The sequence below is a fragment of the Rutilus rutilus genome (genome assembly GCF_951802725.1).
Source record: "Rutilus rutilus genome assembly, chromosome: 23".
Taxonomy (NCBI): domain Eukaryota; kingdom Metazoa; phylum Chordata; class Actinopteri; order Cypriniformes; family Leuciscidae; genus Rutilus; species Rutilus rutilus.
Window position 1 is genome coordinate 1,872,020 of NC_140233.1, and position 17,020 is coordinate 1,889,039.

Consider the following 17,020-nt stretch of genomic DNA (forward strand, 5'->3'; position numbering starts at 1 on the left):
CTAAAAGATTAATGGTCTGGCGTCGATTAATGAAACTCGGCCAGTTCGAAGGGCGGCACAAAGCATGCATTTGAAAATCTCGCTGCACGCTATTGGATAACACTACGACCAATCACAACAATAAACCCCATACGCTACCAGCAGAGCTAACCTTATTAGACATTCTCTGATTAGACTCGGCGAAACAGCAAAAACATCCTTCTTGCAAAGGAAGGATTCGAGCAGCGACTTCTGTTCCTGTTTTAGATAAAAAGCCAAGTCTAACTCGTTCATTGTTTAAATGTGTGTGTGATACAGTGAGGAAAATAAGTATTTGAACACCCTACTATTTTGCAAGTTCTCCCACTTAGAAATCATGGAGGGGTCTGAAATTGTCCTCGTAGGTGCATGTCCACTGTGAGAGACATAATCTAAAAAAAAAAAATCCAGAAATCACAATGTATGATTTTTTAACTATTTATTTGTATGATACAGCTGCAAATAAGTATTTGAACACCTGAGAAAATCAATGTTAATATTTGGTACAGTAGCCTTTGTTTGGAATTACAGAGGTCAAACGTTTCCTGTAGTTTTTCACCAGGTTTGCACACACTGCAGGAGGGATTTTGGCCCACTCCTCCACACAGATCTTCTCTAGATCAGTCAGGTTTCTGGGCTGTCGCTGAGAAACACGGAGTTTGAGCTCCCTCCAAAGATTCTCTATTGGGTTTAGGTCTGGAGACTGGCTAGGCCACGCCAGAACCTTGATATGCTTCTTACAGAGCCACTCCTTGGTTATCCTGGCTGTGTGCTTTGGGTCATTGTCATGTTGGAAGACCCAGCCTCGACCCATCTTCAATGCTCTAACTGAGGGAAGGAGGTTGTTCCCCAAAATCTCGCAATACATGGCCCCGGTCATCCTCTCCCTAATACAGTGCAGTCACCCTGTCCCATGTGCAGAAAAACACCCCCAAAGCATGATGCTACCACCCCCATGCTTCACAGTAGGGATGGTGTTCTTGGGATGGTACTCATCATTCTTCTTCCTCCAAACACGTTTAGTGGAATTATGACCAAAAAGTTCTATTTTGGTCTCATCTGACCACATGACTTTCTCCCATGACTCCTCTGGATCATCCAAATGGTCATTGGCAAACTTAAACATGTGCTGGTTTAAGCAGGGGAACCTTCCGTGCCATGCATGATTTCAAACCATGACGTCTTAGTGTATTACCAACAGTAACCTTGGAAACGGTGGTCCCAGCTCTTTTCAGGTCATTGACCAGCTCCTCCCGTGTAGTTCTGGGCTGATTTCTCACCTTTCTTAGGATCATTGAGACCCCACGAGGTGAGATCTTGCATGGAGCCCCAGTCCGAGGGAGATTGACAGTCATGTTTAGCTTCTTCCATTTTCTAATGATTGCTCCAACAGTGGACCTTTTTTCACCAAGCTGCTTGGCAATTTCCCCGTAGCCCTTTCCAGCCTTGTGGAGGTGTACAATTTTGTCTCTAGTGTCTTTGGACAGCTCTTTGGTCTTGGCCATGTTAGTAGTTGGATTCTTACTGATTGTATGGGGTGGACAGGTGTCTTTATGCAGCTAACGACCTCAAACAGGTGCATCTAATTTAGGATAATAAATGGAGTGGAGGTGGACATTTTAAAGGCAGACTAACAGGTCTTTGAGGGTCAGAATTCTAGCTGATAGACAGGTGTTCAAATACTTATTTGCAGCTGTATCATACAAATAAATAGTTAAAAAATCATATATTGTGATTTCTGGATTTTTTTTTTTTGATTATGTCTCTCACAGTGGACATGCACCTACGATGACAATTTCAGACCCCTCCATGATTTCCAAGTGGGAGAACTTGCAAAATAGCAGGGTGTTCAAATACTTATTTTCCTCACTGTATCATGTGTGTTTGCTATTCCTCATGTTTACAGATGCAGCAATTGATCGGCTGGTGACCGGAATTGGCCGATTTTCACGTGATCGGCCGTGGTTAGTCTGACAGATGCTGATTTTATGCCGGTCAAATACACCCGGGCGCCGCATGATTAACATTGCGCAACATCAGCATCACACGTGCAAACGGAGCGCAATAGGAAACCTCATGAATTATGGCAGTTTCACAAGCGTGAGCGGCGCATGAGCAGCGCATATTTTTTTCGCCGTGCACGTTAATCAATGAGTGCATCCACACCATGAGCAGGAGCAGCACGTGAGCAGCAGTGAAGTGCGGGTTTCGGCGCCGAGTCTATTTTTGCTGCTGCTCACGCTCAATTAAAGTAAAAGCACACTTTTGATGGACAAAATAAGTATTATTTCACACAAAAAGTGCCCAAAATGCACAGAATTTGCATGTTGTCTAGTGTGTTTTAACAAGAACTGGAGTAGGCTATGTCAGAAAATAATATTTATAGAAAATTTACCCATTTAAACTTGTTTTTATTATTCAGTTTGGGTAAAAGTACTATATGGTGTTTTATATAAAAAAAGTAAACTAGTCAGAATGTACAGTATAAGCTTTCTTTTAGTTTAATTTTAATTAACTTTTTAATTTCCCACACCAGGAGTAATTTATATAGTTCCATTTTATAGCGATTATCTGTTCAAAAAATGTTCTATGCAAAATGTTCTATTAAAGAAAAGATAGAAAATAAATATTTGTGTGTGCTGTGAAGTGGTTAGAAAAAATGAAATCGGAATCGGCTAAAATCGGTATCGGCAGCTCAAACTCAATGAAAAATCAGAAATCGGAATCGGCCCAGAAAATTGTAATCGGTGAATCTCTACTCATGTTATGTTTCTTTCACAGTTGAAAGCACAGTACTTGTCACCTATAATATCAACACACTGAAGAAGAATCGCACACTGGGTTTCTACGGCATTAAACATGGGGATCGTATTTTCGCAGAGCGCCGTGGAAGTATGCATTATTTACACTAGTATTCAACATTATTAAAAGCATTTATTTTATAGTCTTACACTGACTGTCCTTTTCATTTCAGGCTCCTTTGCACTGGCATGTTTGGAGATATCTTCTGCTGGGATCGAGACAAAAGGTCAGTGTCAGAGTCTGAAGTCCACAAATGCTTGTTTTCTCTATCAGTGGTTTTGTAAAAGAAAATCACAGCGTTTACACACACCAGGCCCTTTTTGTGATTCACTTTGTGGCAATATAAATTGAAACTTTATCATGATGAGTGTAAAATACCTTTACTTATTGATCCTTCACATGATTAAATGCACCGATAGACAGGCAAACAAATCTGTAAACTTCTGCTTTGTTTCATGTTATCTCTTACAGAAGCATTCATCTTCAAAGATGTCGATGATGAAGAATTGACCTGGACTCAATCTATGGAGAATTTTGTTTTATTATTTTATTTAATCTGTGGACTTTTACAGTTATTAAATAATATGTGAGAATGTTCTCTTTGTCCTTTCAATGGCTTTACAAGTCATTTCAATCCATTTAAATTTGCTTTAACATTATCTCAGTTATGATTACTCAGTTAAGTTTAGTCAACTCAAATATCCGAGTTGCAGGTCGACTAAATGTACATTTTTAAGGCTTATGCTACTTTAAGTTTACATCTTTTTATTTTTTTTTACAGATGCAACTTTTAGATTGTTTATATGATTCATATCAATAGGTGCGTTGGACTTGATGCGACTGATCTGCATTTGACTTGAAGCAGTGCATGCTGGTTAGCTTGGAGGCAGTCTTGTAGCTGAGAGTTAGCTGCTGTTGGCCACACCGTCACAGTTTTGATTATTGGTGTTCTTGTCTGTATTATTGGTCTATAGACTGGAAACAGAAATATAGCCGGTGATCAGAGAGTCCCAGATGGTGCTTATATGCCCCTGTGATGTTCGTATACTCCTGGTCTAAGATATTGTGGGACATTTCACATTTCGGGAAAGCTTGGGGAGAACTGACTTAATCTCCAGGCCATCAGGATCAGTACCATTACCTGACTCCTATTATCACTGTAAAGCTGCTTTGGAACAATCTACATTGTTAAAAGCGCCATATAAATGATGATGACTTGACTTGATATTCATCAAACTGCCAACGTTTGTGGACAATGCCAGCGCTGAAATCAGGGAAGATGTGGACGCAGTTGCCTTTATACTTTAGTTCCTTCTTCTCACGTGAAAGACGTAGAATTAGTTGTTTATCCTGGAGGCTGAGGAGTTTCACCAGGATTGGCCTTGGCCCAGCTTTCGGCTTATTCGTTTGTAACATAGTGGGAGAACGGTGGGCTCTCTCGATGACTGGAGGAACCATACAGTTCTCTTCCCCCAAAAGTTGCTGGGTAAGACCTCTCATGAAGCCAATGATGTCCTGGCCCTCTGATTGCTCCGGAACATGCAAAAAGCGATTCTCTGCATCCTCGATTTTATCACGCAGGTAAGAGTTTTCGCTCACTAATGTTTTAACATGCTTTTGTAGTTTCGTTAAGTTGTCTTCATTTGAGCTTACTCTTTGTTCAAGTTCCGACACATGATCACCAAGTGTGGACGGCGTGCCTTGTATTGTTTGTAAGCCTGATTGGATATTATCCATTTTTGCATCGAAATGGGAAAATATATCCAATTTCAGTTGCTGTATTGCGTCCCAGATTGATTGATTGGAAATCAGTGTTTGCTCCATGGTGAACTCTAGACACGCGGATCTCGGTTTGGATGATGGAAACTTTGCAACAGAGTTTCTTTGCAACAAACAAAGGTTCCGTTCGTAAACTCGTTGGCTCTCCCACCTCCCATCTTCTGGTCATGTGCATTTGTTTTCAAAGAACCCGGCGAACGCACGGAGCCATGTCCACTGAGGTATGTATGATACACAGAAGGCTAGCATATAAATGTTTAGATGTGTGCCCGCCGGTGTGGTTTTTCGTCTCACAGGCGCTCGGGGGTGCGAGACGACCATCATTCAACCCAAAAAATGTCATATAACCATTCCAATGACTCCGAAGCTGTTCAAATTAAGCTAAAAAAACTGCATAGTGCTGCTTCAACCAGCTAGCAAAGCGCTGCAGGTGATAAATGTGCTTTAGTTGTCCATGTATCAGCATTATTAAAGGGTTAGTTCACCCAAGAATGAAAATTCTGTCAGTAATTACTCGCCCTCATGTTGTTCCAACCCCGTAAGTCTTTCGTTCATCTTCGGAACACTAATTAAGATATTTATTAGTGAGCTGTCTCACTTCTCCATAGGCTACTGGGTAATCTGCCAGCTCAGAAAAGTTAGTAAAGACATCGTTAAAATAGTCCAAGTGACTACAGTGGCTCAACCTTAAAGGAGCATTTCACCCGTGGGAACATTGATCATTATTGAAAGTGGGTCATATATGTAGTCGAAATGTAACATAAATTTAGAATTTGGTGCCTTCTTGACCAAGGAAAGACAGAAAGTCACTTTAGGGAGCATTTGAATGGAAGACAACAACTCCCACAATACACCACAATGCACAGCTCCACAAGCCACTCCCATTAATCCAGAACACTGCCTATGAGGGATCCGCCTATCAGAGAAATCACTCTTCCGTCTACAAGGCTAGCTACACCCAGAGCTTGAAATTGGCATCGTTGAAATTCTTTGCTGCAGACGGACTCTATCTCTGTGTCTGTAGGCGCACAGTGAGAGCACAGGCACCACCAGTCCGCCCCAGCTCGAGCCAGTCCGGGCTCCTCGTCCACGCCAGGCAGGTCTTCTGCCTCCGCCTCCTGTTCCTCCATCAGCCTCCGCTGCTCTTCGCTATATTGCAGCTCGTAATGGTAACCACGAACATCTGAGTCGAGCATCAGAATCGCATTCGACAGAAGAGCATTCGACTTTCAAAATCCTCTTCTTCCGCCATTGTCGTAACTTCACATCTGGCTCCACAGCGCCTGTTAGCTTAGCTTCCAAAAAAGATGGCGGATATTGCCTTTAGTTTCTGCAAGTGAAGTCCCACCCACTGATCTGTAATAGGTCTGTAGCGTGAGTGGGTCCCACCCCCTGGAAAAATGAGGACCGAGTGTTTGTAGTCTCAACCCCTCTACAAAGAAATGGGATTTTTACATCATAAGCAGGAACTGCAACACTGAACTCCGTATTTCTCCCGTCTCAGGGGAAAATTAGGGAATAATGCACGACCATTCAAAAATATGACTGGGTTTCTAACGATGCAAAGCAAATGGGTGAAGTGTCCCTTTAAGTTTATCAAGTGACGAGAATACTTCTTGTGCACAAAAATAACGACTTTATTCAACTCTTCATGTTCTTCTGTGTGGGCCTCTGAGTGAGTTCACGTAGTGTAACAGCGCAGCGCGTCTGGGTTGTACGTCAGAACGTACGCTCACTATTGGCCAGCATCACACGCATCACACACATGACCAGCGCCGGCCAATAGTGAGCCTACGTTCACGGACTTTCAAGCCATTCACACTTTTTCCAGCTCTTCACATCTCTAAATATTATTGTTATTTTTAGTGTGATGACCAAAAACATGCGTCACAAAGCAGGTTGAAGCAGGGAAGGATGCAGGATCTACTTGCAGCAGCTTAACTTTATTTAGCTTAACTTAACTTATATAAGAACATAAAAGAAACAAAACACTCTAGACAAGAAACAGAACAGCCTAGCATATAGCAGCGACAACAGACAAGAAACAGAACAGCCTAGCATATAGCAGCGACAACAGACAAGAAACAGAACAGCCTAGCATCTTCAGTCCAAGAGCTGCTCAGTTCAGCATCGTTCTGTTCACTGGAGGAGATGGCCTGAAAAATAAGTCAATAGAAAAATATGTCAGTGTATGTGCAGAACTGAAGAAACTGATCTGAGATTGTGGAAACAGATTCCTGGTTCAGAGAATGGGAGTTAGTGTTTTAGCAATTCAGAAAAACTGTAAACTACAACTTCAACTAAACTGACAAAACGTACTCGGTTACTAACGTAACCTCGGTTCTCTCTAGAAGAGGGAACGAGTACTGCGTAATATCTTACGCTATGGGGAAATCTCTTTTCCGCGAGATATTGAAGCCCAAAATTATCCTTAATTTTGAAATAATGTAAATCGCGTTGCGGCAGCATGCAGACCTAGGCAAGACGGCTCACGTGCCGATTGGCTGCCCTGTGGCAACTGCAGCAGCCTATCGAGAGAGGCCCCCGTGACGTCAGATCCAAGGGGGGGTTCACGCCCACTGCGTCACGTCCCGCCGAAACTCACGTGGCCTGGGCCTATAAATATAGCTCGATAGGCTGCTTTCACTGGTTTTTCATCGCCGAAGCGAACCAGAGCGTGTTGCAGGCACGGCAAAGATACGCAGTACTCGTTCCCTCTTCTAGAGAGAACCGAGTACGTTCTCTTACGAGAGGTTCTCTCGTACTGCGTAAAATCTTACGCTATGGGGAACACAGTGTAAAACGCCGTGCATGCTGAGATCCAATACCAAAGTCCCAAGGGCAAGTGCCCGGGGCTCATATAGTACATGGTCATCAGGGACTCGCAGAGAGTCCAGGAAGAGGGGCTAGAATAGCATCATTCCTGTAAAAAACAGCATCCTATAAGGAGCAATTATATTGATAATGTTCTACACAGCCAGGGCGAAAAAACTCGGCCTGGACTGATGAATATTATGGGTCTTACACACTGCCCATAGAGTTGCATGATCGATCAGCGAGCGTTGCTCAAGCGGATTCAGTATTCTGGGCCGAAAACATCGGAGCAGACAATACCGATCTATTAGACCAAAAGCAGCTTAGCCTGCAAAACGGGAACCTCTAGGTTATAAAACCTTATGAATGTAGACAGGGAGGCCCAGCCTGCCGCCATACAGATATCTTGCAAGGCAATCCCACTAGACCAAGCCATGCCTCTTGTGGAGTGCGCTCTAACACCTAACAGGCACTGCAGGCCCTTAGAAGCGTAAGCCAGTGCTATAGCATCAACTATCCATCTGGATAGGCTCTGTTTCGACACGGCTAGTCCCTTAGAACGTCCGCTGAACGAAACAAAGAGCTGCTCTGTCTGTCTGAAGACAGTCGAGCGAGACACATAAGCCCTTAATGCCCTGACCGGGGAAAGGAAGCTCGCGTCCATCTCCTTGTTAGAGACCGGCAGGGAAATCACCTGAGCCCTAAACGGTGTGTTGAGGGATTTAGGAACGTACCCGTGCCTCGGTTTGAGTATGACTTTCGAGTCATTTGGCCCAAACTCCATACATGTCGCGCTCACTGAGAGCGCTTGTAAGTCCCCTATACGCTTCACTGAAGCGAGAGCCAGAAGAGCTGTCTTGAAAGACAATGAATAGGGCACCTTTCATGGCCTCCAAGACCGTAGAAAGGTCCCACATGGGAACTGAGGGAGGTCTGGGAGGATGTAACCTCTTAGCTCCTCTAAGGAAGCGAATAACCAGATCGTTCCTTCCAAGTGACTGGCCTTGGAAGTTTGGCCAAGGCCAAAAGCCCAGAAAAGAAATTCTCTGAGTGGGAGACTTATAACTCTTCGCTCAATTGACTTTAAGACCTAGATTCTCGAGATGTTCGAGTAATATGGTCCTGTGTTCTATGAGCTCTGAGTGTGATCGAGCTAGAATCAGCTAATCGTCCAAGTAGTTCAAAACTCGCATGCCCCGAAGTTTCAGGGATGCGAGCGCCGAGTCCATGCACATCGTGAATGTGCAGGGTGCTAGGGACAAGCCGAACGGCAGGACTGTGTATTGATAAGCCTGGCCCTCGAAGGCGAATCTCAAGAAACGCCTGTGACGTGACGTTATTTGTATTTGGAAATACGCGTCCTTCAGATCTATTGACATAAACCAGTCCCCCTGGCGAATTTGCATGAGGATTTTCCTGGTAGTGAGCATTTCTGAACCGGCGTTTTGAAAGCACTTTGTTCAGCTGTCTTAGATCTAGAATCGGTCTTAGATCTAGAGACCCCCGTCTTTTTTCGGTACCAGAAAATATCTGCTGTACAGACCCCCTTCGCTCTGAGCTTGAGATAAAGGCTTTACGGTCCCTTTGCTCAACAGTTTCGCTATTACGGCTCGAAGTAGATGTGCTACTTCGAGGAGACGAGGAGTAACGAGAAGATGGCCTCATTTTTTTACACATCTGCAGTCGCCTTTTTAAGGGGCATAATTTTTTTTTTCTGCCGGCAGACTCAGGATTCGAACACGGGTCTCTGGCGCCTAAGATTCCGCCATTGAGCCACAGGGGAAAACACATAAGCTCTCAATTAGCGCGAGCATATAAGAGAGCGTCAACATGTCTAGTGACGACGTTTGTTTGCAGACGTGCATGTATTATAACAGGCTCGTTTACTGCAATATTGACATTTCCAGTCGCCTGACCTTCAGAGGGGACTGAAAAATGTGTGAGAAATGTAGGTTGGTCCGGCCTCGGCGGGACTAAAACACTCTCTTTCCTCCTTTTGCAGGTGATGCACACGAATGGGGCGCGAGGGCGGGGTAGCTTTCTTGTAACGTAAAGAAAACTAGCCCAGTGACCGTCCGTTTCTGACATCCCTTGCGAACGGCGCAGTTTGCGCGGCCCGAGCAAAGGGAGAGAGAGCGGGTAAGAGAGAGAGCGTCATCATGTTTTGCTTCGGCGTTTGTTTGCAGGCGTGCGTGTATTATAACAGGCTCGTTTGCTGCAATATTGATATTTCCAGTCACCATAACTTAAGAGGGGACTGAGAAATGTGTGAGAAATGGAGGTTAGTCCGGCCCCTGTGGGATAAAACACTCTTTTTTCTCCTTTCGCCGGCGAGTGACGCGTGATTGGGGCGCAAGGGAGGGGTAGCTTTCTTGTAAAACTAGCCCCGTGACCGTCCGCTCCTGATCTCCCTTGTGAACGGCACAGTTTGCACGGCTCGAACAGAGGGAGAGCAGGTATCATCCCTCACAGACGCGGCTTCTTGGTCGATATCCACGACGGAAGCGGTGGCAGACGGCGGCCGCTGTCCATCAGGAAGAGACTCTAGCGAAGCGGGTGAAGCAGGCGGGTGATTCGGCGAGCTTTTGTGGGTTGGGGGCAGGGATGGAAATTAACTTTTTTGTCCACCGGCCACTGTGTATGAATTTCTTCCTTCTGCTGAACAGAAAGGAAGATATTTAGAAGAATGTCAGTAACCAGACAGTTTCTGGTCTCATTGACTTCCATAGTAGGAAAAATATATACCATGGAAGTCAATGAGACCAGAAACTGTCTGGTTACTGACATTCTTCTAAATATCTTCCTTTCTGTTCAGCAGAAGAAAGAAATTCATACAGGTTTGAAACAACATGAGGGTGAATATATGATGACAGAATTTTCATTTTAAAGTGGAGTATCCCTTTAAGCAGTTTATTTAATCTCAAGTCTCAATGACATACTGACATTTTCTATTTCTCTCTTATACACTCTTTCTCTCTTATATATATATATATATATATATATATATATTTCTCTTTTTGACCTGGATGTGGCATTTGGATGATTCGTGGTATTTTATGGCTTCCAGTTTTACGTTTTTAGTCCCAACAATGAAACTATTAGGCCCTGTTTACACGAGAACGCTCGCTGGTGAAAACGTAAAAATATTTTATCAGATGTGCCTTTCGTTTAGACGGCGACGACGTTTTTGGGGCTTAAAAACGCAAAAAAGTGAAACCACCCTTCAGAGTGGAAATCTTAAAAAACGCTCCACCGTCGCGTTCGCGAATAGCGCGTCAGGCGCGAGTGATTTCAATGTTAAGTTAATGCAAAGATGTTTTCTCTGCAGACCTCTTAACCAGCTCTTAACGCCTGCGATGTAACGCCACATTTTTTTTTTTTTGAAAGTGTGCCTTCTCTAAAACTGTCCGCTGTCTGTGTGAAACAGTATGCTATTTTTATTTACCCGCCACGGTGGCCGGTAGGTGAAGCGAGTTTACCTGCCACAACACAAAATCACCCGCATTTGGCTGGTGGCGGGTGCTAATTTCCATCCCTGGTTAGGGGGGGGTTCCAGGACCTGTTGAGCACGGCGCTTCGCGGTACCGCGGCGGGCGGAGATGCAGTCTCAGAGAAGGATGCCAGGCGAGTCCTCAGAGTCACCGTAGGCAGTAGCTCGCAGTGAGGGCAGACGCCGTCAGCGAGCGCGAGAGCTGCGTGATCCTCACCCAGGCAGGAAACGCAGATCACGTGGCGATCCCCGTCGCTGAGTGGGGCTCGACACAAGCCACAGGAAAGGGGCATCTTGAAAAAGACGCCCGGCTCTTTTAGTGCAATGAGAGTGTGTTTCGCGGCGGCGAACACACACACACACACACACACAAAAAACACAGTAGCAGAGAAAAGGATATAACACCGGATAGAGCAGCAGGAACGGCGACTGAAGGCGGCGCGGCCAGTGGCTTCAGGTGCAGTGGCTCGTCCCGCTGAAGAGCTTTCTCAGACGTCGCGGCTTCTTTCTCTCCGGATCCAGCGATGCGTGAGCTTCGCTGAAGAGATGAAAAATCAGTGAAATCAGCCTATCGAGCTATATTTATAGGCCCAGGCCACGTGAGTTTTGGCGGGACGTGACGCAGTGGGCGCAAAGCGCCCCAATTGGATTTGACGTCACGGGGGCCTCTCTCGATAGGCTGCTGCAGTTGCCGTAGGGCAGCCAATCGGCACGGGAGCCGTCTTGCCTATGCCTGCATGCTGCCGCAACGCGATTTACATTATTTCAAAATTAAGTATAATTTTTGGCTTCAATATCTCGCGGAAAAGAGATTTCCCCATAGCGTAAGATATTACGCAGTACGAGAGAACCTCTCGTAAGAGAACCATTGACTTCTCAAAATCAAACAACGCTTTCAGATCATACACACACACACACACACACACGAGTCAATAAAATAAGCATTACATATCATCCATTAGACACTACATCAACAAATGGAGAAAACAGCATCCAGAACATTACAGAAAATAATAATATTGTATGCAGTAAATTATTTTTGCAATTACATAAAAAGCCTAGTAATTGCAACTGATAAGGTGAACATATTGTATTCATATTGTATATATGCAAGTATAGTATTTTACTGAATATTGAATATTAGGCCTATTGAATGTCTATATATTCAGCACTTGTCACAAATTTTTAAATCTTACCTTAAAACGAATTTTTTTAGGGTAGCTTGTAATTGAATATTTGCATAAATCTTTCATTGTCCACATTTGATTATTGCCACGGCTGATTTAGAAATTTATGTGCGGTGTATTATTAACGTTAAATAAAGTAGAATAAGTTAAATAAAGTAACAAACCGGGAATGCTTTTGCTGTGGATCCGCTCATGTGTTTTCAGATTTGCAGACTGATTGAATCTCTGGTCACAGTGTGGACACTTGTAAGGTTTTTCTCCAGTGTGGATCCTCTCATGTCTTTTCAGATTTGCTGATCGACTGAATCTCTGGTCACAGTGTGAACACTTGTAAGGTTTTTCTCCAGTGTGAATTCTCTGGTGCCGTTTTAACTTGCTTGCTGAAATGAAAGTCTTCTCACACTCAAAGCACATGTACTCTCTTACACCAGTGTGAATTTTCTGATGTTTATGTAAATTTGGCAGCAGGGAAAAACCCTTTCCACACACAGAACATGAATGCGGCTTCTCCTTCGTATGAACTGTCAGGTGGTTCTTCAGGTCTGATGCACAGAGAAATGTTTTGCTGCATTGATCACATGAGAACGGCTTCTCTCCGGTGTGGATCATCATGTGAACCTTAAGACTTTCTTTGTGTGTGAAACACTTCCCACACTGATTACATGTGAACGGCTTCTCTCCGGTGTGGATCCTTATGTGGCGCTGAAGACTTTGTTTGCTTGTGAAACTGTTTCCACACTGATCACATGAGAACGGCTTCTCTCCGGTGTGGATTCTCATGTGACGCTCAAGACTTTGTTTGCTTGTGAAACTATTTCCACACTGAGTGCAGGTGAAAGATTTCTTGGCTCTTTTCTTTAAAAGTATATTTTTAGTATTTGAGCGTTTGACATGATGTTCCTCCTCCACTTCACTCAGTTCTTCTCTCTCCTCGCTCTCTTCCATCTGGTCTGACATGAAAGAAAAAAATATTAAATTTAATTTTCAGTACATCAAAATAATTCAAAGAGAGAAATCTAAAGTGAAAGGACATGAAAGTGAGCCCAAGACAACTGTTATTTGATGCCTTTTTATAAATTGATTATATGTTCTTGAAACTTTCCATGAACGAGATAAATTTATCTTCCAATTATTATTTTTAAAACATTATAGGAATCCCATGTTTCTTTAGCAAGACCTGTTAAATATATTTGATCAATGACAATTATCTAACATGATATTAACATTAAAATATAAAATACTGCCTATACAATATATAAAATACACAATACAGTTTAGATCAATTTTAATTCTATGAACTTTTTACTTTTTATGATCTTTACTATGAATTTCTCATAGGGCTGTTTTCAACTACAATATAAATATCAAATCTATTTTAAACGGCATTTTTAGGACATTTTAAACGAACTAGCTAACCAATGGTCTTTCTGAAGGAAATAGTCTGACCTTCTCCATCAATTGCTATTTTCACAGCTAAAATGGGCTATCAGGTAAAATAAGCTAAATAAGGTTGTTTACACATGTGTAAATGTGTTTATGATTTTTTTTTTTTTTAAGTTCGCCGGCTTTGCGCGCAGTTTTCAAACGGACGAGCAGAGGACGAGAGAATATGGTTGCAACTTGCACGATACCAAAGAATAAGAAAACATCATATAAGTACGTTTTTAAGGTTTAACGTCAGGGTTGTTTGCTCTGAATAAACTTTATGAGACACTGTGAGTTAAAGCAACTCACACAGCATCTCATAAAATGAGATTTTCGGTTCGCAGTTTAGCATAACAATCCATATACGCTGACACCTGTGCTAGTAATACACGCATTTACCATGCCGTGTACGTTACAGTTTACAAATGTTTAACTAAAGCGGGAAGTAGGCTCCAATCGATACTCGATACTCAAGCCTAGTAGTAACGAAGTACATTTACTTCAATAAATTTACTTGAGTATTTTTCTGAAAAAAATAAGTAGAGTAGATTTAAATGTTCGAGTACATTTCTAATGAAAAAAAACTGTTGGGCGACGTTCCTCTTGTTACTTTATTTTAATGCAATACATGTTAAATGCGTAGTTTATTCCAAGCATGCTGTATCTTTTTTCTGGGCATGAGCGATGCTCAATTCACAAATGAATCACTCTTTTGAGTCGATTCTCTGTTCTAAGACTTCATCAAACAAGTTGGCAGATCTGTCTAAATCAGTTCGCGAATCAGTTTGAATGATTTGTTCAGTTTCCTTCACACACTGAATTGTCTGAAGCAGTTTCACACTCGGAGTCGTAACAGGAAGGTTTAAGAACGTCTCGGGTTACGTCTGTAACCCTTGTTCCCTGAGAAGGACACTGGATCGTTAAAAAGACTCTTTGGGGACGCTCCCTGAGCGTGCGCCTCTGAAGTATGAATGAAACTAATCCAATTCTGATTGGTGTTGCGTCATGACGTAACATGTGATGGCATACCCGGAAGTATAAATAGACACCAGTACACACACGCGTTAGCCTCGTGATGAAGCAAGCAGCTCCTAGGCATGAAGGGGTGTGGCAAGGCGACGCAGTGTCTCGTTCCCTTCTCAGGGAACAAGGGTTACAGACTTAACCCGAGATGTTCCTATTCGAGGGAACTCGCACTGCGTCGTTAAAAACGACTCTTTGGGGAATGAATACTCACTATGCCACGCATCAAAATGCCTGCCCCAGTGTGAAACTGATAGGCACAAGCTAGGGCGAGAGCACCCGCACACCGGGCGTATTAGGGAGGTGCAGACTATAAAATCTGATAAAAGAGTGTGGGGTAGCCCAACCGGCTGCCTTACAGATCTCCTGGAGGGGCACCCCCGAGTAGAGGGCCCTAGAGGAAGCCATGCCTCTAGTGGAATGAGCTCTTATGGCCAAAGGTGAAGGCAGATTGCGCACCTGGTAAGCCGAGACAATAGCCTGTACAATCCAGTTACTGATTGTTTGCTTGGATGCAGAAAGCCCCTTCTTAGGTGACCCAAAACACACTAACAGTTGGTCCGACCTCCTCCAAGAAGAGGACCTCTCAAGGTAAATACTCAGTGCTCTGACAGGACAAAGCATGTGAAGTTTCTCTTCTTCTGCCGACACATGTTGTGAAGGATGAACATGGGCACATAGCCAGGTCTTGGATGCAAGATGGCCTTAACTCCTCCCGGGGCAAACTCCAAGTAAGCTGGCGAAACTGCCAGGGCTTGGAGATCTCCCACCCTCTTAAGCGAGGTAATGGCTAAGAGAAATGCCATCTTAAATGTCAAGTCCTTAGGTGAAGCTGACTGAAGTGGTTCGAAGGGGGCCAGGGATAACCTTTCAAGAACCACCGCCAGATCCCAGGCAGGAACTCTGGTCCTGGTTGTCGGTCTCATCCTCCATGTATTACGGAGAAAACGTATCACCAGCTGGTTCCTCCCCAGCGGCCCATCACTCAGTGGTGCATGGAAAGCTGCAATGGCAGCCACGTAAACCGTAACTGTGGACGGGGAGAGACCCGCAGAGAAACGATCTTGGAGAAACTCCAGAACTGAAGCCACCGGGCAGTTAACTGGATCTAACTCATGTTCTCTACACCAAGTGGAAAAGACATTCCACTTGAGGCCATATAATCTCCTAGTGGACGGAGCCCTAGAGCTAAGTATGGTTTCAACCTGATAGACCAGCATTTAGGTACTGGATCAGGGGCCATACCCACAGATTCCACAGCTCCGGGCTAGGGTGGAATATTGTGCCCTCCGCCTGAGACAACAGATCCCTCTCCTCAGAGGAATCTGCCACGGCAGAGCTATCAGGAGTGAAATGATGTCTGAAAACCATACTCGGGCCGGCCACAACGGGGCTAACAGAAGAAGACTGATGCCCTCCAGGATGGACTTGATACGTGCGGGAGACATATGTGCCCGCATCGTAACCGAATTCCATACCACGCCCAGAAACGTAGTTTTCTTCGCTTTTCTTTGTGTTGAGTCTCAACCCCAGGTTCTGAATGTGGCCAAGGATGACATCTCGATGCCGAACTGCCATTTCTCGAGACTGGGCCAATATAAGCCAGTCGTCGATATAATTCAGTATACGGATGCCCTGAAGCCTCAGTGGAGCCAGAGCTGCGTCCATACACTTAGTGAATGTGGCGGGAGAGAGTGCTAGGCCGAACGGAAGAACCCGATATTGGTCTGCTTCGCCCCCGAAAACAAACCTCAGGAATCTCCTGTGACATGGAAGGATGGAGAAATGGAAATAAGCATCTTTTAGATCTATCGTGACAAACCAGTCCTCGGATCTGATTTGATTCACAATGATGGGAATAGTGAGCATCTTGAACCTGAACCTCCTCAGAGAACGATTCAAGTGCCATAGATCTAAAATCTGTCTTAACCCTCCATAATTTTTTGGAACTATAAAGTACCGGCTGTAAAACCCGGACTCCCTGTCAGGAGGAGTAAACACGTTCTATGGCCTCTTTGATCAGCAGAGAGTGTACTTCTTATTCCATTACCCGAGCCTGTTCTGGGAACCACTGCAGTCTGTACCACCCCAGCGAACTTGGGGGGGGGGGAATCTCTCTCGAGGCTGGCATCTGATATTTTTCGAGCACCGTTCTCGACCACCTGAAGTGGAAGACCGGCAGGAGTTAGCGGAGACTGACTTTGTGACCATAATCGATGCTCACTTACAAATTTTTGGGACGAACGACACAGTGTGCATTCGCTGGAAATTTATGTGGCCCTAAGCGCCGCGGACTGTGCTCTTTGATGCCAACCTTTCATTTGAAAGTCACGTGTCCAGTATCTGTAAAACCACATTTTTCCATCTTAAAAATATATCTAAATTACGCCATATGCTCTCATTGACAAATGCGGAACAATTATTTCATGCGTTCATGACCTCAAGGCTAGATTATTGTAATGCTCTACTGGGTGGTTGCCCT

At 44.1% G+C, this 17,020-nt stretch overlaps 1 protein-coding gene across 6 annotated transcripts in view; it reads right to left on the reverse strand.

The window, feature by feature from the left end:
* Nucleotides 1-2,122: 2,122 nt before the first annotated feature.
* Nucleotides 2,123-17,020, reverse strand: part of LOC311283501 (uncharacterized protein) — a 46,538-nt gene continuing 31,640 nt past the window's right edge. For 3 of the 6 annotated variants that reach the window (XR_014626074.1, XR_014626075.1, XR_014626077.1), the window contains 3 exons: nucleotides 12,255-13,040; nucleotides 11,309-11,441; nucleotides 2,123-6,755 (listed from right to left, as the gene is read on the reverse strand). The gene's annotated coding sequence lies outside the window, so the exon portion shown is untranslated. The remainder of the gene's footprint in view (nucleotides 6,756-11,308; nucleotides 11,442-12,254; nucleotides 13,041-17,020) is intronic. The other 3 variants (XR_014626073.1, XR_014626076.1, XR_014626078.1) reach the window with 1 other exon arrangement.